The sequence below is a fragment of the Oratosquilla oratoria genome, chromosome 15 (genome assembly GCF_046742065.1).
Source record: "Oratosquilla oratoria isolate Oo_2021 chromosome 15, ASM4674206v1, whole genome shotgun sequence".
Lineage (NCBI taxonomy): Eukaryota > Metazoa > Arthropoda > Malacostraca > Stomatopoda > Squillidae > Oratosquilla > Oratosquilla oratoria.
The window spans coordinates 22746911-22770615 of NC_134791.1; the positions used below are offsets into that span (position 1 = coordinate 22746911).

The 23705-nt window shown below is 39.3% G+C and overlaps 1 protein-coding gene across 3 annotated transcripts in view; it reads left to right on the forward strand.

The window, feature by feature from the left end:
• The first annotated feature begins 17495 nt into the window (after positions 1–17495).
• The window catches only part of LOC143033361 (uncharacterized), a 20188-nt gene continuing 13978 nt past the window's right edge, over positions 17496–23705 (forward strand). The window contains exon 1 of one of the 3 annotated variants that reach the window (XM_076198701.1): positions 17496–17931. The gene's annotated coding sequence lies outside the window, so the exon portion shown is untranslated. Of the gene's footprint in view, positions 18158–23705 lie in introns of all 3 variants that reach the window. The other 2 variants (XM_076198700.1, XM_076198699.1) reach the window with 2 other exon arrangements.

The window sequence follows — 23705 nt, forward strand, 5'->3', positions numbered from 1 at the left end:
TGAGTGAAGCAGCACCACCTGGCATATTCCAAAAAACATGACAAAATATACAAAGCTAATTGCCTCCCAACAGTCATAATACCCGAAGAAATTAAAAACACTCACGCAATAGAAAACATGGTCAACACCCACACACACTCTAAAATAGAAACACAAGGAAAACACAGAAGCAAGCAAGAATGCACCATACGAAGAACCATAGAGATCCACCGTTTCACCCACAAAAAAAAGACATATGACTACAAACCATAACATCAGACACCAACAGATTCTACGACAATGACATCTACACAAAATTTCACGATCAGCTAAATTATAGAACAGTCAAAATCATATTCACGAAGAACATGCAAATAGAAGTACTAGACAGGATCGCTCACGGACTCTTAGACACACATAAAACAAAATATAAAGAACACCAACACAGAAATACAACACAACCAAAACAGGATAACATACCCTAAACAAAAGAAACCAACAACACACATAACCTGATAAAATATCGTAAAACAACACAAGATGGAACAAGTGACAATAATACAACACAACGTACTAACACGGACATTCCACAGAAGAAATGAGCTGAGTAACCATTACCCAAGGGTTTCATCAGAAGTAAAATTACTCAACTCCACAGGCAAACACAACATAAAAATCTGGAACTATAATACACACACACTAAACACACAACGAAAACAACGCTGGCATTCCGATTGCAGTAAGGAAGGGGTTAGAATATAAATTGCTGGACTCTTTCCGGGAGGAAGTTCTAGCAATAGAACTAGAAACCCAGAAGGGCCCAATAATAATTGCCACTACCTACCTACCCCCTCGCAGACCACACTTTCCTACCCAAGACATTCTCAGCCTCATGCGCACACCAGCAGTGGTTGAAGTAAGACGTACGGAAAACAAGCTCCAAAGCGCTAAGCAGCGCTTCGCCGACAGACAAATTTGGAACCAACCCTAATTGTTTAAAAAAAAAAAAAAAAAAAAGGGAGAAGTATACCACGAGTGACCAATAATGTAACCGTCTTTATTTCTTTATTTTATCTTATTTTTTCACGGTCAGTTACTCAAATGAAAATAATAATAATAATAATAATAATAATAATAATAATAATGATAATAATAATAATAATAATAATAATAATAATAAAATAGAAGGGAAAAATAGAAACCCAAGGGACAAAGAACCAACAAAAAGATGCATAGACGTAAGTAAGGTCGAATCGCCTTTGGGAGTGATCCCCAAAAGGAGATGCCTGAATGAAACACCGAAGACGTACCAAAGGTTTGAAAAAAATCTGATTTTGACAGAGTGGAATTATGTATAGAGGGATAGAAATGGAAAGAGGATCCAGGTTTAAAAATATAATGAGAAATGGGGAAACCAACGACTTGGACGAAATAATCGAATTCAAAAGTGAATATAAAATTGTGTACAAAGAGGTAGCCCTACTAAGGAGGGTTAATGAAGAAAATATCAAGGAAATAGATGAGTTGAAAAAGAAACTAAATAGGATAAAGGAAGAGAAAGATTGAAAAATGAAGATATAAATAGGAATGAGGCATTAAAGAAAGAGCAGTGACTGAGAAAGTGGAAGAGAAGATAAAAGAAAATTACTTCAAAGAAGTAAAGAAACAGTGGAAAGTAGAACAGGAAAGTCACAAATTATCTTTTAAAGAAATAGTGGGACAATAGGTCAAGGAAAATGCTAAAGAAACGGTAATCCAAGTAATTAAAGAAAAATGTAATTTGGTCAGGGACACAGTGGATAAAAAAAAAGATGCATTGTAATCTATGGTATTTAAGAGAAACATGATGTTCCTAGATATCAGAGAGAAAAAGATGAGAAATATCACTAAAGAAATTCTGAAAGAGATTCAAAAGGAAGGACAAAGTATAGATAGATAAATTGAGACATAATCAAACATGCATCAAACTAAGAAATTATTATGTAAAAATACACATAGATGAAAAGATAAACTGTGAAAGAGATATAAGATAAAAATTCAAGGAACAACTTAAACTATTTTTACAGGTATGTAAATGGTAAACTGAAAAATAAACAAGAAATGGAAAAACTGTGCCAGGGAAATTATGAATATACAGAAGAACTAGATACTCAAAAGAAAAACAATATAGGCCACTAAAAGTAAAACTTAGGTCACAAATGATTGCAGAGGAAGTACTATCTAGAACAACAAAACTAACAAATAATTAACATCCTAAAAATGTATGGATAAAGAAAGAAATGAATGATGAAGAAAAAGAGTAAGGAAAGGAGCTTAGAAATTAACCAAAAGAAAGAAAAAAAAAATGAACAGAGAACTGAGACTAAAAAGAATTATATATATACATTTTTTTTTTTTTTTTTTTAGAGTGATAGACCTGAGGCTGGGAAAATGGTATATCAAGAAAAAGGGAACAAAGTAGACAGAAAAAGATGAGAAAGGAAAAAATTAAAGTTAGCCTTTACCAACATAGGTGGAATGATTTCAGGACTGAATGAATTAGATGACTATCTAGTATTAGAAAAACCAGACATAATGTACAACTGTTGGACAAAGAATAGAAAGAAAAAACAGGGTGGTGGAGTATTATTTTTGACTAGGAAAGACTTAAATGTGACAAAGATAACAGAAGGAAAAACAGTGTAGAATCAATTGTGATAAAAGTTGAAAGCAATTAAATGAAAAGTAGAAAATTTGTAGTAGTGTATGTGCCCCCCAAAACACAGTCCTGGACAGAAAGCGATCATTCCAAACAGGTTGGAAGATACAAATTATGAACTAACTAATATACTAAAAGAAAGAGGAAATATAGTAATTATGGGTGATTTTAATACAAAGAAAATATGTTGGGAAGAAATGACAGTGAAGTCTGGAGAAGACCTCTGGGGCAACATACTACTCGATATGATCTTGAGTACACAATGACTCAGTAGATAAAAGAAAATACCAGATATAGAAACAATGAAGAACCATCGAGACTGGATTCAATACTTACGTCAGAACCTGAAATTATGGACAGAATTGATTACAAAACTCCAATAGGAAAGTGGCCATGTACTAATAGAATTCAAACTAAAAGAGAAAATGGACTTAAGAAGAAATGAGAAACATAGAAAAGAAAGACTAATGTACAACATAATTAATTTTGAGAAACTCAAAAAATTCTTTCATAACGCAAACTGGGAAAAATTCCTAAATGAAGAAACAATGATGGAAGAGAAACGAAATATACTACAAGAAATTTATAATGAGTGAACAAATTTGTACCACAACAAAAGCAAGAAAGGGTATACATAAAAAGCTGGTACAACAAAAAATGTAGTGAAGCTAAGGATAAAAGAGACAAAGCTTGGAAAAGATGGAAAAAAACGAGTAAATGGCAAACATATATCAAACTAAGAAATGATTATGTAAAAATACACAGAGATGAAAAGAGAAACTATGAAAGAGATATAATAGAAAAATGCAAGGAACAACCTAAACTATTTTACAGGTATGTAAATGGTAAACTAAAAAATAAACAAGAAATGGAAAAACTGTGCCAGGGAAATTATGAATATACAGAAGAACTAGAAATGGCTGAAATTATGAGCAATCATTTCAAATTGGTATTCACAATTGAAAATTCACCTAACTGTGAGGGAATAGAGAGAAATCCTCCCAATGAAGGAAATAACTGTAACACAGAAGGAAATCAGCGACCAAATAACAAAAACCTTGATGTCAGAAAATCACATGATCCGGATGGAATTGTAAATTGGATACTGAAAGAACGCATTGAGGAGTTGACGGACAAAATATATAATATAATTAAATACTCAAAGAAGGAAAGGTACCACAGGACTGGAAAAATGTAAATATTGTACCAATATATAAAGGAGGCAACAAAGAAGATCCAACCAACTTCAGACCAGTCTCCCTAACAAGCACAGTAGCAAAAATATGTGAAAAAGTTATCAAAATCCGAAAGTGACAAATTTGGCCCAAACTTACCCCACAGGGAGACAGTCGGACAGAGCGCACGGCGAGGTAGACGCGAGGAGCCTAGGCCTAAGGGCGTGGCGGTGACGCCCCTCCAAATTTGGGACTTTTCATTCAGTATTCACTTTTAGGCCTCTAGCGCCCGTACTGTTGGCCTGAGTTGTGTCCAAGTGGACTCCACAGCAGACCTGGCCACCCTCGATTTGTAGGTGAGAGGGCGGGTAAATCGCAGTAGGTGATCAAAATAATCCAAAATCAGACAAAAGAAATCTCAAAAGAACACCATAAATTTTGTCGGAAATCCAAAAGTGACCAATTTGCCCCAAACTTACCTCACAGGGAGAGCGTCAAAGTTGGTCCTTTTCACTCGGTATTCACTTTTGGTCCTCTGGCCCCCGTACTAACCTGAGTGGTGTCCAAGTGGACTCCACAGCAGCCCTGGCCGCTCTCAACCTGTGGGTGAGATGGCGGGTAAATCGGAGTAGGTGACGACAATGACCCAAAATCGAAAAAAAAACATCAAAAGAGCCCCATGAATTTTGCCGACAATCCGAAGGTGACCGATTTAGCCCAACATGAATTTTGCCATAAATCCGAAAGTGACCGATTTGACCCAAATTTACCCCATAGTGAGAGAGTCGGACACAGTGCACGGCGAGGAAGACGCGAGGAGCCTGGGTTCAAGGGCGTGGCGGTGGCGCTCTGGCGCCCATACTGTTGGCCTGAGTTGTGTCAAAGTGCACTCCACAGCAGCTTTGGCCGCTCTTGACCTGTGGGTGAGATGGTGGGGAAATCAGAGCAGGTGACCACAGTGACCAAAAATCGAAAAATCTCAGACCCCATGAATTTTGGCGAAAATCCGAAGGTAACCGATTCGGCCCAAACTTAGCCCACAGGGAGAGAGCTGTGCAGAGTGCCCGGCGAGGTAGACGCTGTCGTGCTCCCCTGATTACGTATATAAAATTAAGTGGTAGCTGACCAAAATGGTTAGATCAGGGAAGTACGAACAAGCGTATGAATAGTTTTAATATATCACAATCATCTCTCACAATGGTGGTGTTGAATGAGACTAAATTCTCCTTTGACTTTTATTTGCTGTTATTTAATTTCAAATTATAGTGTGTTTGAGTGTACGGGTGTGGAAGGCTGGACTTATAATTAATACCGACCTTCTCTGCGGCTCTCCGGGCCGCAGTCGCCGCAGTCTTGAATTCTGAAAGGCAGAGACTTAGACTTAGCTCTTGGCTCTGTGTTATAGCTTAAAACTCTCTCAAGAGACTAAAGAAACTGACTTGACTTTGTGATGATAGCTTATACGAAACCTCTGAAGGGGGCAAGGCTCCTCCTACAACCAACTATGATTAGTTAAGTTCGTTCTGTTTACTATATACTGGCCAAAAGGACACATGTCTCTTCGTAAACACCCTTGCCTTTATCGAACAGAGCCCCATTCACTGGGTCAGCACTGGGCCATGTCATCCATTAAGAAAGCCTGACCTCAGCAAGAATGAAATAGTGTTTATGGCTTAAGAAGGCGCCCCGCACGCGATGCCAGCTTCCGGTGATAAAAACTAGTATGGACTAGCATCACACTTTCTAGCATCAACTAGCAGTATTGTCGTCGTCAAACCAATCACCACAGACGCGAGGAGCCTGGGCCTAAGAGCGTGCCGGTGATGCCCCTCCAAACTTGGGCCTTTTCAACCAGTATTCACTTTTGGGCCTCTGGCACCCGTACTGTTGGCCTGAGTGATGTCCAAGTCGACTCCACAGCAGCCCTAGCCACCCTCGACCTATGGGTAAATCGAAACAGGTGACCATAGTGACCGAAAATCCAAAATTGACCAATTTGTCCCAAACCTACCCCACAGGGAGAACAAAATGACCCCCCCCCCCAAAAAAAAAAAAAAAAAAAATCTCAAAGGAATTTGGCCGAAAATACGAAGGTGACCGATTTGGCTCAAACATACCACACAGGGAGAGAGAGTCGGACACAGTGCACGACGAGTTAGACACGAGGAGCTTAGGCGTGGTGGTGGCGCCCCTCCAAATTTGGGCCTTTTCACCCAGTATTCACTTTTGGGCTTCTAGCGCCCGTACTATTGGCCTGAGTTTTGTCCACAGCAGGCATGGCAGCCCTCAACCTGTTGGTGAGATGGCGGGTAAATCGGAGCAGGTGACTAAAATGACCTAAATCCGAAGGTGACCGATTTGGCCCAAACTTACCTCACAAAGAAAGAGTCGGACACAGTGCACGAAGCGGTAGACGCGGGGATCCTGGGCCCAACGGTGAGGCTCTGGCAGATTTATCGTGAAACCTAACGGTCCTGCCTGCGCGAGTTGTGTATGGAAGAGCGGGAGTATGAGGGTGGGAGGGAGGGGAAGAGGTGATAGGGTGGCCAAGGTCATTGGCATCAGCTGTGGGTGGTATGGGACTCGGTGGGATGACACTGGAAGTGTCAGAAGTGGACGAAGTAGGAACATGAGGAGTGGAAGGTGTTAATGGTATGTCTGGGGTTACATGGAGACGGGTCTTAGGGCGAGGAGAAGCAGGGAGGAAAGCTGGTTTCAAACGATCAATGGAAACTGAGGTTTCGCCTTGAGGTAGGTTAAGGATGAAGTATTTAGGTTCACGTCGAATGACATCATAAGGACCAGAGTACGGAGCCTCCAAACTCTTACGAATTCTGTCGACTTGTAACCAAACTTTAGAGCAAGAGTTAAGGTCGTGAGGGAGGTAGGGTGGAAGTGGTGTATGGCAGTCACCGGATGCGAGGTCTTGGAAATTGACAGACTGCATTTCCTTGATAAGACGAAGGATGGTTGTGTCATCCGAGGAGGGAGTTTATTCTTGAGTAATGGCAACAGAAGGGCATAACATATGAGCGCCAGTAACGGCGGTAAATGGGGAAAATTTAGTGACGTGAGGTGTCATGCGATAGCCAAGAAGGACGATAGGTAAGGAGTAAAACCAGTTATCTTGCCTAGCGCGAAGAGCTGATTTCAGAGAACGGTGGAAACGTTCAATCATGCCGTTAGCTTAGGGGTGATAACTAGTAGTACGCATATGGTAGAAACCAATGATAGATGAAAGCTTGGAGAAAAGTTCACTCTCGAACTGGGAACCTCTATCCGTGATGACATGAAGTGGAACACCGAAGCGGTATATCCAACCGTTCACAAAAGAGATTGCTACAGAAGTGGCAGTAGTGTCAATGAGGGGAATTGCTTCAGTCCAACGAGTAGCTCGGTCAATGCAAGTCAACAAGTATTTGTATGGGAGAGGATAAGGATAATTAGGAAGAGTAACAGGGGGCAACGGTCCTACAATATCGATGTGTACTGCTTGGAAGCGGTCAGTAGTAGATATAGGGGAAACAGGAGAGGAAGTGTGGCGGGTAGTCTTAGACTGTTGACACCTAAGGCATTGTCTCACAAATATCTTTACATCTCTGTCAATGTGTGGCCAGAAGTAACGTTGTTTTACCAACTTAGAGGTGGACTGAACACCAGGATGAGAAAGGTAAAGAAGAGACTACGTCATTACGTAAGGGTAATGGAACAAAAGGTCGAGGAGTGTTAGTAGAGGTATCACACCAGAGTGTCAAATCAGAGGGTAAAGTGAATTTAGAGGGTCTAGGCTTGAAAGTTTCCAGTTCGTCATCTGTTGTCTGACTTTGAGCGATGCCACTTAAGTCAAAAGCGTCGAGTGTAACAGCGCACGACGTGCGAGATAAGCAATCAGCGACGACATTGTTGTCGCCGCGGATATACTCGACTGTGGAAACGTATTCAGAAAGAACAGAGGGTTGTCGTTGTTGTCTGTCAGTTTTAGCAAGAGATTTAGAGTAAAAGGCAGCTACGGGGGGCTTGTGGTCAAGAAATAGGGTAACTGTATGTCCATCAATGAGAGTCCTGAAATGCAAAACTGCGAGGTAAGCAGCTAATAACTCGCGGTCGTAAGTGGAATAGGTGCGTCTGTGTCAAGACAGTTTCTTCGAGTAAAAACCTAGGGGCGTTGGCTCGCCGTCTATAGCTTGATAGAGAGCGGCGCCAACGGCTAGGCTTGAATTGTCAGTCACGAGTTGGTAGTTTGTCGGTATTAGGGAAGGGTAAGCTAAGGTTGGACAGTCCAGTAAGGCTTGCTTCAAATTATTGAAGGGGTCCTTTGCTGCATTATTTCAAGTGAGACACTTTGAAGAAGGATATTGTTTAAGAAGCTCAGTAAGGGAATGGGCTACTGTTGCAAAATTAGGAATCATGGGCCGACAAAAATTGATCATACCCATGAAACGGCGCAAAGCTTGTGAAGTCTGAGGCAAAGGGAAATCGGAAATGACCGTGGTACGGTCTTTAGGTGGCTTAATCCCTTGTGAGCTAATCTCGTAACCGAAAAAGGTAACGTTTGACTTGAAGAATTGACATTTGTCGAGAGAAAGTTGCATGTTATGCTGAGCCAAAATAGAAAGAAAAGTTTGAACATCAGAAATATGTTCAAGGGTCTCACTAGCAATAAGTACATCATCAAGGTACGTAAAAGTGTTGTTTACGTTAGCTAAGAGAGTATCTATAAAGCGCTGAAATGTGGCTCCGGCATTTTTCAATCCAAAGGGCATGAACAAGACTTCAAATAAACCAAAGGGCGTGCATATCGCAGTCTTAGGAATGTCTTGTTCAGCTACAGGAATCTGCAGATATGCACGTTGTAAGTCTAACTTAGTGAATATAACCTTATTCTTAAGTGACATGGTGAGAGAGCGCAAGTGTGGTATGGGATATTTGTCATTTACAGTTACATTGTTTAGACCTCGGTAATCTCCGCAAGGTCTCCAGGAATGTGGTTCTTTCTTGGGAACCAAATGAAGTGGGGAAGCCCCAAGATGAGTTGGAGCGTCGTATGATTCCTGCATTAAGCAAAAATTGAAATTCATCCTTTGCTGCTTTGAGCTTCTCACCTGTCAATGGCCTTAATTTAAAGGATATAGGGGAAGAATCACTTGTATCAATATGATGATAGATTGTAGTTTCTACTGGTGGAGGATCAGACAGTTGTCGGGGCGCGGTAAGTACGGGGAATTTTGAAAGAAGAGCAATGGCTCTTGAATCGATATCCCCATAATGTACCGCGTGTGAAGAGATAGGGAGAGGAGAAGCCTTAAGGGGAATGGTGCATGCAGTGGAGGGATCAGAGAGGAGGCGATTTCTACAATCAACTACTAGTGAGTTATGGATTAAAAAGTCAGTACCGAGAATTGGGCGGACGACATCAGCCACGACGAAGGACCATGGAAAAGAACGTCTGATACGTTGAATCCCAAGTTCCACGTCGACTTCGCCGTACGAACGAATACGGGTACCGGAAGCAGTAGTAAGTTGTACTACCGTGGAACGGAGCAGTGGAATTAAACTTGGGTGGTAGGGAATGAGAGAGAATTGAGAACCGGTATCTATAAGGAATTCATAGTTCTTGCAACCTATAGTGGCACTAATAACGAGAGGCAGTCCTGCGGTTGCAAGGGATACTTCTACAGACTGCCCATCAAGTTTCCCGACATGTTAAGTTGAGGGCCTGGAGATGAAGAACGTGAGTTAGGGCGTGAATTGGGGCGCGAGCTAGGCAACATGTTAGCACTAGTGGAAGACAATATACACCACTGTTTGCAAGTTCTCGCACTGTTGCCGTAGAAGAGGTGGTAATGACACACTCGTGGCCTTTGGCCATCGAAAAATGGAGTTAATCCGAGTGGAAAGATAGTGGATGCTGAAACACGTGTAGTTGGGTTACCACTACGAAACACTGGCACACTATCACTCCGCGGAGCCCTTGGCATAGGCTTGTTCACCGATGACGCACTTATCCCTTTGTTTCCGTGGCCATGGGCCATAAGAGTATCGGCGACGCGGGCCAATTCATCAAGGTAACCGGCGTGTGTCACAAGTAGTGGTCGGATGTCACTTGGCACTGCACGTAAAAATTTCAGGCGGATGAAGTCATCGTCGACACCGAGTTGCTTCCCTATGGTGTGAAGTTCTCGTAGGAAGGTCGTTGGCTTGTCATACATTATATTGTTCTGGTGGACCAAGGCATCGAAGAGTTCCGGTGGAGACCTGGTAAGGACGTCGATTAGCGCCTTCTTCAAGCGGTCGTATTCACCGGAAGTAACGACATCGTCGTCGAGCTGGTTGAGCAATGGGATGGTTAAGTTCGCTAGTGCATGGCTGAACTTCGTTTGGGGGACAGTTATGTTGGCTAGTGCAAATTGTACCTCTAGCAACGAAAACCATCTTGCCGGCGATGCTTCGTCGAATGGTAGAGGTCGAACAGCGACGGCGGCCGAAGTCATGGAATGCGTAGAGGAAGAAGTGCTTCCTGCTGCTGCTGCTGCTGTCGTTGAAGTGGCTACAGTGGTTGTAGGCGGAGAAGGGGAATTCATGATGTTGTCGGATGTTCCCTAGTATACGTGTTGTGTGTAGATCTAAGGCTGTTAACAATGCCGCACACTCTGATTATTTCTAGCGCACTTTGAAATTCGTAAATGCGTAGTTACATGCGCGTGACGAGTCACAGTTATGAATACGCATAGGCACTTTACCACGTAATCTGTATGACCCTAAATCACTTAGGTACGGAGCACTGGGTATTAGGGTCACTTGGGCACTGTCACTCCGGGAGGTCACCACTGTGGTAAGTGCCAAACACACTGTACTTTCTGGTAGGAGTTTATTGCGTAGGTCTACACACAAGTATGGCAGGAAGTAATCTGCCACCAGCGAATGCTTGGGCCCAGCCTTGGCATCACGACGCGCCCGTGCCCTACTTCCTGATACATTGCAGGCGGGAAAAAGATTAGGCAAAACAATACATAAAAACATCTCTAGGTATATACATAAGAATATACAGAAACAAGAGAACAATTACATATAATGAGGAATATGCCTGTAGCGTACGCCTAATGACGTATATATAATCGGTTATATAATTGTGTATAGGGCACTTATATAATGTAATGACTACATAGGCTTACTTATACAATACATTTACAATAAATATATGTTGATATTAAGTACTCATGTATAATAAAGAAGTGTTACATATACATTAAAGGAGATACATATACAATAATTAAGTAAGGAAGGGCTTGCCACAGAACTGAACTACTTTGAACTGAATTGCATTTCAAAGATTGCGTAATTTGTGTTGTGAATATTTATGTACATACAAAGCTGAACTATCAAGTTCATTATTCAAGCATGTCTGTGCGGGTATATTAGCATAATAATACACCCCTTTTGATGTATAGTTTCTGTATGTCAATAAATCTTTTGAGTTTGAATTTGGGACGCCATCTTTGTTTTGATAGATGCAGAGGTCAAATGTAATTAGAATATGATAAATTCGTCTATTCTAACCTAACCTGCATTTAGTAATGCGGTACCTATAAATCTAAAGGTCATCAGAGTTGTCGTCGTCGTGTGCATCTCTTCCACCTCCGCATCTATCAAAACATCAAAACAAAGAAAACGTTTCAAGCAGTCGCCCCTTAGCAACTATTTCTGTTACTGATTTCGCCAAGAAAAAATTATATTTCGTTGATGCATTATAATTTACAAATTTGATATCTAACTTTCTAATGCTTTTCTCGTAGGTATGCACTTCTAAAAGAATACGCATACATTTAACATAACAAATGAAGAGCTTCAAAACCGACAAGATAGAAGTTAGATGGTATTTACCTGTAGAATTGTAAAAAATGCGGCTAAACGTTAAACCTAGAGTATAAACATAAATGTTTCCTATATAAACATATTCTAAGATATCTGGACCATGAAACTGTCTGTACCTGCTCACCCTCTGACATGTGTCCTATTGTCTGCGTTGCGGTTCCGTACAGTGTGCCACTTGTATAGGAAGAATTTCCCACAGATTGGTAAAAAAAATCCACAAAATCCCACAAACATAAAGGAAAATCCCATTGAAATCCCATGAAAATGTAATGCACACAAATTTATTTTGCAATTACATACTATACAATAGTTCACCCTCACTCATTGTACTCTAGAGCAACAAAGTCATACTCTTCTTCCTCTTCCCCAGAACCTTTGGCATTAAAATTCTTCAGCATATCATCTGATGGTTCAAAATACATGACTGAAAGTAATGGGACAGTCCATATCATATCTGCAGTATTGCCTCAACTGATCTAACAGTGAGACGATTTCTGAGTTTTGAATGAACAATATTCATTTGAGAAAAAATCCTTTCAACTGAGGCATTTGAAAAAGGCAGTGAAAGCAAAGCCAGTACAAGACTGGAAACATTTGGGAACACCTTTTGCCCGGCAGAATTTGTTGTCCCCTGTACTTCAGCCCAAAAACTTACATCACCCAAGGTACTTTTAGACCACTGATGAAAGCCTATATTGTTCCATTCATTTTCAAGCTCATCTGGATCCTCAAAAGTCGACCTATACTTCACACCAATAGGGGCAATACAATCTTTTGCCTGGGATGTGGCATTAACAGGATGAAAGTTTTTTAGCATAAGAAGAGTGTCTACATTTTCTGGCAAATGCAGCTGAACTTGGCTTATGAGTTCAAGTACAAATGCTTTGCATCTCTCTTTGATGTACTTGATTTGAACTTCATTTAGGGAAGTAGCAGCTGCAAAGTTGTTGAACTCGTATGCAAAGTGAACTACTTCACAAGGTAAAACATAGTCCAGGTACTTGAGGTGAGGCAAGTTTTCATCAGAACATTTTGACAGATGTGTTGGGTTTACTACCACATGCATGAGACACTGGTACATTCCAAGAACCTGTGTGATTTTGGTGACATCAGCATTTTTTGACTGGAAAATCTTATTGACTTTTACAACTTCTTTTAGAGTTTTTCTAACAAACAAAAAGTAAAGCTTGTTTTGGTCATCACTGTAAGCATCAGAGAGTCCTGGTTGTGTGACAGTGCTCCTTGGAAGCAGCCAATTGAAAATGAAGCTTAAGAGCATCCCACTGTTCAATAATTACACTGACTGCCTCCAGCCCTGCCAACCAACGTGTAGTGGTTAGTCCAGGTACATTTTTTGGCACACGTTTTTCTAAAACCCTGTACATAGCCTGGTGTTCACTGGTTCTCTTTGGACCGTTGGAAAACCAAGAATGAGTTTCTCTAACCATGAAATCTACAATGATTGGAAGGCATTCAGAGGCTTTACTGGCAGCAAGATGAAGTGAGTGACATATGCATCTGAACAAGGTTAATTCAGGAGTGCTGACAGTGAGTGAGTTTTACCAATCATTGAACTCGCCCCATCAGTTCCTATGCCTATCAGCTTCATAACATCAAGGCCATACTCTGCTAATCAATTTTTGACAGTATAATACAGGGTCTCAGCAGTTGCATTTTCAATTGGTACTAGCCGATAAAAAGTATCCACTATGCATTTCTTGCTAACACTAAAAAATCGAATGCTAAGGGCAAGGCATGATACATTTGGTTCATTGGTACTTTCGTCAGCAATCAAACAAAAAAAAACTGATCACCTATTTCATTTCTCAACTTTGCAGCAAAAGATGAGGCAAGGACATACTTCTGCAGACGAGCACATTTTGTACGGTGCACCCTGAAATTCTTTAGCGTACTTAGGCAAAATCTCACCCATGTGGTCTACCGATAATGTTGAAGAATGTTCTGATATATAAGCTGCCACTCTCAGCTCACCTACTTTAACAGGATCTTTCTCTACGGGACGAAGTGAATGGCTGCAACCATCCTGACAAATATGAAAAATAGCTTAATAACGTATAGTAATATACTAATGTTATGCTACTTAAAGCCATTTTTCGTACTTGTGACTCATAAACCAATATTTGGATGACAGGTCAACAAAACTGGCAACAGAAAGAGTGAATAGTATGGAATCACAAAAGCTCTAGAATTAGTTTAGCTTATTATAATTATTTACCAGGGTACAGTAAAGCTGACACCTAGGAATGGACTACGAGTCATAGAGAGTATACATACACCTGATACTTTGCCAGCAATCGCCCATGAGTTAACAATTGTGATTTGAGTGAAAGTAGACTGAGGATGAGAGGGAGTGGGACAGGTATTTAAAAAAAAATCAGATGCCAGTGGTACACGATGCACACGCATGCAGCTGTGTGGCGCTCAGGTATAATCTCTTAAACTAACCTAGTGTCGCTTTTTCAAATAACTTTATTGTGTTTCCCCTGGAAAACTACTAATAACAGTCAGTGGGCACTAAGCTGATAATGAGCCATGAGCCGGGGATTGGTGGTTCGCACTTCAATATTGTAAAGTCGCACTTAAATAAAGTTAATCAACAGTACAAACGTACTGCATACAAAACAAGGCAGTTGGTTGCTTCCAAAATATGTGCTATAAAGTCGCAAACATTCACAAGCAGCACAACCAATAACGATATATTTGTAATCATGAGGTACAGTACGTAACAACTAGGGTTTTTTTTTATTGACTTTTGCGTTTACTTCTGGAATACCGTACGTAACACTTTATGTGCTGAATACCAGCTACACTAGTTTATTCGTTTTCATGATGCGCGGCACACTTCAGACCCATTAACCATTCTATAAACATATGAAAACAAGTTAAACGGTCTTACCTTTAAATCTGCTGTCATTTTCCCATACAGCTCGGTACCTCTGGCTGTACCGTTTGGTACTCTTTGGACTCGTCAGCAAAGACTGTCTTAAACTCTCAATAACAGTTTAGCTAAGCACATGCATTCTTGTGATGAACTCATTCCACAACCATCGACAGTAGAGGCGTCACTGGCTTGGTGATAAACTTCCGTATTTGCCATAGCGTCGTGTCGCCTACCCCTCTCGGAGGTGGACGCGAAATTGGTTCATGGTACCTTTTTGAGTTTTGCGAACACTTAAAATCAACAAAGTTTTTGATCACTTAGCACCTCACTATTTCCCCTCCTTTTCATTTCACAAAACATGTTACCAAAAACTAATATAGTCTGTTATGCAAACCCAACACTGACATACACTTCCAATGGTTACTCCAAATTAAATAACCACCAATCTGCGCTTGGACAACATGGAAAGGCGTGAAAGAAGACTCTTTTAATGTTGATTGGCTATGACCAGAGCCACACGTAATTCATGACCAATCATGGTGCTTGTTCATTCAAGTGTCTAGTTTGCCTCGTTCTCGGAGTATAACAACCATGGAACCAGGAACTGGCTGTCATTTGTTTCATGATTAGACGGATTATATTACTTTGACCTGAAAATTTTACGTTCAGGCTCACTTGTACGCGCGCGCACCCCCCCCCACACACACACTCGGTGGCGGATTGGTAAGGCACTGGCCTCACAAGCCGGAGAACCGGGGTTCGATTCCCCGGCCGGGCGGAGATAAGTTGGGTTTGTCTCCTATAACGTGTAGCCCCTGTTCACCTAGCAGTGAGTAGGTACGGGATGTTAGTCAAGGAGTTGTGACCTTGCTGTCCCGGTGTGTGGTGTGTGAGTGGTCTCAGACCTACCCAGAGATCGGCAAATAATGAGCTCTGAGCTCACTGCCGTAGGGTGGTGTCTGGCTGTCTCGAACAGAGGCTGCAGCAGATCCGAGGTGAATACACACACACACACACACACACGACTCGGTGGCGCGGTTGGTAGAGTCCCAGACTGTGAGTACGGAGGTTCCGGGGGTACCTGGTTCGAATCCTGCCCAGGGCTGAAATTATTTTAATATCACTGCGATTCGAGTCGTTACTCCAACTCTCGTGGGCGGGGAGCTGGGGGTGCGTGTAAGGTCATAGCATTACCCATAGATCGGTCATACGAGCACTGAGCTCTCTTCCGGGAGAGAATTAGCTGTCGATCACGAGTCCAACACGTAATCCAAAGACCAATGTGAAAAAAACCCACAGACACACACACACGCACACACACGCACACACACGCACACACACACACACACACACACACACACACACACACACACACACACACACACGCACAAGTGGTAGAGTTCCCGGCCGCTGATACGGCGGTTCGGGTTCGAATCCCGCCCAGAGTTGAAATAATTTCAGTATCACTGCGCTGCGAGTCGTTACTCCAACTCTGGTGGGCGGGTAGTTGGGTGTGTGTGTGTGCGTGTAAGATCTCAGCATTACCCATAGATCGGTTATATACGAGCTCTGAGCTCTCTTTCGGGAGGGAAATAACTGTCGATCGCGAGTCCAACACGTGATCCAAGACCATGGTGAATCACACGCGCGCGCGCACACACACACGAACACACACACACACACACACACACACACACACACACATGCACGCATGCACACACACGCAAACACATACTTATACGTATACACACACGCACGCACACACACACACATTGTCGAACAAGGTCGTCATTTGTCAGAAAGAACAGTGTTAAAGGCTCAACATAACTTTTAAATTTTTCTTTGAAGGTATTTGACCTTTTATACTCATCGCTGTTAGTTTGTTTTCTTCCAAAATATTTCATTTACTTGGCTTTCGAAACCCTCAGGCTCCACCGTATTCACCCAGTGTGCGTGGAGGTAATCCATGAACATAATATTCGCTCTGTCCCCAAAGACCGGAATTTTTCGGGCTTTGTGTGGTCTTCGCAGTTGGTTTTCAACATTTCGGTAAGGATTCTGTTGTTCTCTTTTACAACACTGACTGTATCTTTTAATGTAACTTGTTCTTTGTCTTCGTCTTCCTTCTGTTCTCCACTTTGTGCACCCTGTTGCAATGACATATTGTATGTTTTCCTCTCTTCCTGGGCTTTGTTCTTTTGTGTTTGTGTGCGTTTAGTGTTACCTCTGTTTGTTTGTTGTTAATAGAATATTTCATTGTTTTCTTTCTCAAGTCCCAGTTTGCAGAAAGACCTGTGTGCTGCTCTCCGCAGTTGCGGCATTTATTATCTGTGCTACTGCATTCACGATAGGTAAATTCTTCCGATGCGCACTGTAATCAGCGAGGTTTCTGTTCCTTGCAGTGGTATATTATGTGTTTATTATATTGGTTACATCTCGTGCACTGTTGGCGTGTGCCGGGATCGACGTACCGAATGCGAGCAGTCCCTCGTTGTTTGTATCAAGATCTAAGGTATACTAGGTCTAACGACTTCCGACCGAATTTCGAGGGAGTTGGCGCAGCGGGCCCGTGAACGTCACCTGGCTGTTCAAAGTGGGGTTCGCGGGTCCTATAGCTGTCAGTTGAAGCTGGTGCGTCGTTCGGGTATGTTGTTGCCTTCGCTCGCACCGCTCCACGCAATTAGTTATATTCTGACAAATATTATATAAATATATATAAAATATTATAGTTCCTGTCTATATATATGAATATATAATATATATGATATATAATATATATATATATATATATATATATATATAACATATTATAGTTCCTGTCTTTCTTGGCGTTTCACAGTTTTCTTCAGTGTTTCACAAAGAGAAAACGGACCCAGACTAATGACGTCAGAAGCTGCGCAGAAGAATTCAAACGGTTTGACCTGTTTATTTAGATCTTGGTTTATATATTTCTACGGTGTGCTCGTCGTAGAATATGACTTTAATGATGTTAGAATGAGGCGATGGGTAGACATCTGCATCCGGTATGACGGGGACTTGGTACGACAGCTTCGGACAATGTCCAGTGCCAGACAGGAAAGTGTTCGTGACGCACGTAGTGCAGGGTTTCCACATACTAAGTACTAGAATAACCCCTTTATACCAACCAAGTACTGAGAGACCCGAAACATCAAGTACTGGAGGATCTACATATACTTCACTCGTACAGAAGAACTACTGTACATTAGCCAAATACTTTTGGAGTTTCATGTATTACGGGATCACTATACACCAAGTATATGAGGGGTCTCTCATACACCAGCCAGGTACTTTCAGAAGCCAACAGAACAACCAAGTAGTTCGTGTGTACACCAAGTAACTGAAAATCTCATATACCAACGAAATATTTGGGTTTCTTGTACCAGCGAAGCATTGGAGGTGAGTCTTATAGCAACTACGACCCACTTTTATCAAGTATTTTTTAAACCAAATTCACACTTCATTTTTTTGGCCCTGTGGTACTCCACTAATGTTCAGGCTAATTCTGTACAGGTAATTAATAGTAAAAGTAATTTTAGAGAGGTGAGCATGACACACACACACACACACACAGTACTCGGTGGCGCAGTTGGTAGAACGATGAACTACTAGCATGGTGGTGCGCGTAGTGCTTGGTTCGAATCCTGCCCAGGGCCGAAATTAATTTCGGTACAACTGCGCTTCGGGTCGTTACTCTGACTCTCGTGGGCGGGGAGTTGGGGGTGTGTGTGTGTGAAAGGTCATAGCATTACCCATAGATCGGACCTACGAGCTCTGAGCTCTCTTCCAGGAGGGAAATAGCTGTCGATCACGAGTCGAACACGTGATCCAAAGACCAAGACCAAGTGATCACACACACACACACACACACACACACACACACACACACACACACACACACACACACACACACACACACACACACACATATGTATGTATATATATATATATATATATATACATATACATATATATATATGTATATATATATAGACACACATATATTATTTATATATATATATATAAAATATATATATATAATATATATATGTATATATATATATATATATGCGAATAAATCACAAAAACACGTGATTCACAAATTGTGTAACAAAACCAATTGGAAAATAAAATGAAAGGTGACCGAACGTTTTCGTCTATTTGAATGGACGAAAACGTTCGGTCACCTTTCATTTTATTTTTTATTTTACAAGTGGTTGTATTACGCAATATATATATATATATATATATATATATATATATATATATATATATATATGTATATATATATATATATAAATATATGTATGTATTTACATTTACTGTATATATATATATGTATATATATATATATATATATATACTGTATATATATATATATATATATATATATATATATATATATATATATGTATATATATGTATATATATACATATATATATATATATATGAATAAATCACAAAAGCACGTGATTCCCAACGTGTGTAATAAAACCACTTGGAAAATAAGATGAAAGGTGACTGAACGTTTTTGTCTATTTAAATAGACGAAAACGTTCGGTCACCCTTCATTTTATATATTTATATATATATATATATATATATATATATATATATATATATATATATATATATATATATATATATATATATATTGCTGATAACCACAGGGAAAAAACGGAAAAGAAAACTAGAATTCCCAAGCGCTTTCGTGATATTTCACATCTTCAGGGGATTACAACAAAGAAAATTGTCACATAGGTATATAAGAGGTAATACAATAAACTGGGAAAGGAACGGACATAACACATGGAGAAAATGTCACAAACATTGAACACTTACAATTAAATCATTTTTGTAATGATTTAATTTGATTACAAATTTTGTCAATGATAAAATTATCTAATTTAAACATACCATAGCTAATATTAATATTAGATCCTTCAGAATTTTTTATCATGCAACTTTCAATGATATTTCTTTTGGCAAATGAATCACAATTTATGATAGAAGAGGCATTGGTCCAATCGATACGATGATCGAAATCTCTCATATGGATAAACAGCGCACTAGACTCTTGTGCTGTTTTTACACTGTACTTGTGTTGCTTGACCCTAGTTGCGAGTTCTTTGCCTGTTTGTCCAAGATAATACCTTTCACAATCTCTGCAAGGGATCCTGTATATGCAACCAACTGAGTCATTAGGTGAATTTTTGATTATTAACTTCTTAAAAGTATTTGGATTATTTAACACAACTTTAATATTCCATGTTTTAAGAATATGGGGAACTTGAGCAAGATTGTTACTAAAAGGTAAAATCAAAAGATTCTTATAGTCGAAGGGGGGGATATTTGAACACTATAAATTTTTTTTTCTCGCTAAAGCAAGAGCGCGGTCTAAAAATCTTTTGGGGTATTTTAATCCAAGACCAACATTAACAATGTACTCAAATTCCCCATCAATAAAATCAGGGCTGCAAATACGAAGAGCACGTAAAAACATAGAAGAAAAGACAGAATATTTTACTTTATCCTGGTGAGACGAGTAATAGTGAATATAAGACAAAACATTTGTCGGCTTCCTATAAACACTGAACTTAAAATTATTACCATTCCTATGAACAAGGCAATCCAAAAAGGGCAACTTACCATTATTTTCTAGTTCAACAGTGAAATTAATAGAGGGAACTAAATTATTCAGAGATTGCAAAAATGCATTTAAATCCTCAGAATTGGGCCACAGGCAAAGAACATCGTCAACGTACCTATAACAAGTCACATTTGGTGGCAAAATTTCACTTAATAGTTTATTTTCAAAAAATTCCATATAGAGATTGCTAAGGACTGGGGATAGCGGATTACCCATAGCCATTCCGAATTCCTGAGCATAAAATTGACCATTAAATTCGAATTTACAATCTTTAATACAAAGCTTAATAAGTTCAATGATTTTAGCTGAAGGCAATGGAAGTGGGATTTTGTCCAAAAATTCGGTGAGAAAGACAATTAAATCATCTATTGGAATTTTTGTAAATAAACTAGTTATATCAAAACTGACAAGCTTGAAATTATAATTAATATTTAAACTCTTAAGTTTATGAACTAAATCAACATTATTCTTTACGTTAGAATTTGAAATTGTGCCAACCAACGGACTGAGTAAGGATACTAACCATTTTGATAAATTATATGAGATGTATTTTACTGAGCTAATAATTAATTGGTCTTATAGGGTTTCCAGGTTTGTGTGTCTTTATGAGACCATACATATAAGGTAGAGAAGGCGTAATGGTGGAAAAACGTCTGATTAATTCGTCTTCTCCCTTTAAAACAGATTTCATTGTCTTATCAAAATGGCTTTTCACCTTACTGAGGGGATTAGTTTGAAGTCTAGAGTAAGTGATATCATCAGACAGGAGATCACTCATCTTGGCAAAATAGTCCTCTCTGATTAAAATGACCACAGCATTTGCTTTATCTGTTCTAGTAATATGTAAATCCTAATCTTTTTTAAGATCTCCCAAAGCCTTCATAAACCTATCTGGACAATTGGGTACACGTGGATTATTCAATGAAGCATAAATAATACCTTTGCAAATGTTTTTATCTTCAAGAGATAAATCACAATATTTTTCAAAGTTTGAAATTGATTTGGCAATTTCAACATAATCCAAATCCTTATTTGAATAAGCAAATTTTAATCCGTAGCCTAGAGCAACTGAGACATCTTCACTAAGTTCTTTGTCCGACAAGTTCACTACAAAATTGGGGTTGGCATTCTTTGTCCAGTCACTATCCTTAATCAACTTAGTCAACTTACATAAATAGGCTACTTACATTATATGTATATATGTATACACATATATATATATATATATGATGAAGGTGGAAAAAGAAGTCACGGGTCTAGTTCCGAGTTACTGAGTTTATTCCTGACCGGTTTCGCTCTATGCTTCTTCAGAGGAATGTGACTCTGGAGTGAAGCTGGCGGTATACATAGTCTGAGTAAGACCGCGTTCCCTCCTTGGAGGTGGGTTACGTTTGGTTGTACAATGGTTTTTAATACAATGAACAATAGTGATAAAAATACAATAAATTGTTGTGATGTTATTACAAAACAGCTCCGGTGTGTGTGGAATGTTGATCGAGGGTGTAACATTGTAAGTGAAGTGAGTGGTGTAGAAATGTGTGAATCCTAAAAAGTGTCATATGATAACTTATAGTATTAAATAATATAATAATATAAGGATAAATATCCAGATAAAATGAATGAAATAAAATGAAAATACAAATACAAATATAAATATAAATAAATATTACTATTATTATTATTATTTTTATTTTTATTTATTATTTATTATATTCATTTCATATTTTTACTATATATTTCTTTGGCATTTATTTATCTATTCATTGTTATATATGTATGTATATTTTTTGATAACATTCTGTCACACAATGATATGCGATGAGATGTCATGTCACTTTAAATAAGCATATATTTTTATTTATATTTATTATTTTTATTTTTATTTATTTATATTTATATTTGTATTTGTATTTTCATTTTATTTCATTCATTTTATCTGGATATTTATCCTTATATTATTATATTATTTAATACTATAAGTTATCATATGACACTTTTTAGGATTCACACATTTCTACACCACTCACTTCACTTACAATGTTACACCCTCGATCAACATTCCACACACACCGGAGCTGTTTTGTAATAACATCACAACAATTTATTGTATTTTTATCACTATTGTTCATTGTATTAAAAACCATTGTACAACCAAACGTAACCCACCTCCAAGGAGGGAACGCGGTCTTACTCAGACTATGTATACCGCCAGCTTCACTCCAGAGTCACATTCCTCTGAAGAAGCATAGAGCGAAACCGGTCAGGAATAAACTCAGTAACTCGGAACTAGACCCGTGACTTCTTTTTCCACCTTCATCAACTTGTCATAATGTACCAACATATATATATATATATATATATATATATATATATATATATATATATATATATATATACATTGTATATGTATGTAACACACGAATAAAATCAAACTTAAACCTACTCTCGGAGAAAGATAAGCTGAGATACAGAGTAAAACCGTATATTTCGACCACTGACTGTGGTCCTCTTCAGCAGTTACAATTATAGGGTACATAGACAAGAGGTTATATACAGAGGAGGAAGGAGCATTGGGGGACTCAGTAAGCCTCAGGTCACTTGCCCCGAGTGAGGTCGGACGTTACGTCCTGTAGAGATGAACTTGTCAACCGCCATACTAGTTATAGCATCAGGTGACCATTGACCTTTGGATGTATTATAATTAGGAAACTTTTTTATTAGTGAGGACTCAATATTTTTTCTTTTGAAACTACAATTTGAATTGTACACTGTAGCTGCATTCCTCCAATCTATTCTGTGATCTAAAAGGCTAGAATGGAGGAATACAGCTGATTTTTCTTGGCCGTATCGTAAAGAATTTTTATGTTCTTTGATCCTAGTGGGTAGATCACGTCCCGTTTGTCCCCAGTACACTTTATCACAGTCGAGACATGGTATCTTGTATACTCCAGATATGTCCTTATTGGATGTTCTATGATGGACATTTACTACTTTTTTAAAAATATTATTTGGGTAACTAAAAGTGACCTTGATTTGGTTCCTAGGTAATAATTTAGATGCGGCATGCATGGATTCGTTATAAGGGAGTTTGATATTTGATTTTTCCCAGACAAATTTTGTGTTGGAATTGTTTGTTCTAAAATAACTGGTTTTGGCTTTGCTGAGGGCTTTTGTCAGAAACCAGTCTGGGTAGCCTATTTTTAATAATTGAGTGCGCACTGATTCAATTTCTGAGTTGAGAAATTCCGGGCTGCAAATCCGAAGAGCTCTTAAATAAAGGCCCGAGGCAACACTATATTTTATATTATCCGGATGATTACTGAAAAAATGTAAATAACTGCCCGTATGAGTAGGCTTCCTGTATACTGTAAAGGACAAATTATCTGGACATCTGATCACTAAAATATCAA